The sequence below is a fragment of the Mus caroli genome, chromosome 11 (assembly GCF_900094665.2).
Source record: "Mus caroli chromosome 11, CAROLI_EIJ_v1.1, whole genome shotgun sequence".
NCBI lineage: Eukaryota > Metazoa > Chordata > Mammalia > Rodentia > Muridae > Mus > Mus caroli.
In genome coordinates this window covers 41,299,978-41,301,209 of record NC_034580.1, presented here as the reverse complement: position 1 = coordinate 41,301,209, position 1,232 = coordinate 41,299,978, and positions in this window count along the sequence as shown.

Sequence of the window (1,232 nt, the reverse complement as noted above, 5' to 3'; positions counted from 1 at the left end):
GGTAATATTCTTTCATTTCCTAAGTGGCAATCCTGTGAGACAAACCCTGTCCTTGAAGTCTAGATACACCTGTATGGGACCCTTCACAAAGCAGATGGGAAGGGATTCCTGCCTGTGACAGCCTCGCTGGCCTCTGGAAACGAAGCCTTGAGTGAAGGTGTATGTGGAGCAGCTGCCGACATTTCTACCAAGTTTTTAAAAATCCTGTCCTCTTACACTTCACAGTATAATGTCATGGGATGGAGGTGGTATCAAAGTGATGAAAAAGAAAAAAAAACCAGAAGTGATTACCAAAGAGCAAGGATATGGGTCTTTTTCTGATATGGTTCAAGGGACAGAAAGTGGAGGGTTTCTAACTCTGTGGTGACAATCGGGGTGGCCTGGAGTCACCGGCCACTTGGTAAAGCACACAAACGAGAAACTGATATAGGACATGGACCGAGGCCTCAGAGAGTGTGAAGAGCACGGTCAGCCTGAAAAGGAGAAAGGTGCTTTCCTGAGATCTTTCTACCCCAGGCCACGTATGTCATAGCTCCCACATGTCTACAATCCCAAAGCTTACTCTGGGAAGAGATATAAGGAGGCCTCGGGTGGTAAAGGGGAAGTCAAAAGCTTGCCTCTTCCTCTGGAGGGTTCCAAGAGCTAACAACTGCTTGCTGTGGTGGCAGGAAGGCCCCTAGAGAGCCCTCTGCAGTGCCATTAGCACCTTTCTGGGGGTGGAAGATGGCCTCTCAGAGGCCAGGCCCAGCAAATGTGTAAGAACTGTTCTAAATAGCGGAGCACCAAGCAAGAGAAGGTCCACCCCAGTCCCATTCCCACCTTGTCAGCATTTTCCATGACGATCACCCAAGGGCAGTAACCAGGAGAGACCCGATGAAGTGCGTAATAAAACCCTAGTTGAATAGAATTTGGGGAACCCTGCCCAGATCTGGTTCACCATGGCTGTTGACATCAATCTGTTCAGAGTCAACAGTCCCACCTCAGAGCTGACCACTAGGGAGGGGCTGGTGGCCCTGTGTATACAATACTAATAGCCAGGATGCCAAACATGTCAGTCCCCCTCAGTATAACTGTGGCTGTCCTAGAGAACCTTACTTAGATATAAGTCAGAAATAAGGAAGAGGTCCCTTATTCTGCTTGAGGCCGTAAAACACAAGTACATGCAGAGCTGTCTGCCTGCCTGCATGTCTGTCTCCCTCATTCTCTCTCTCTCTCTCTCTCTCTCTCTCTCT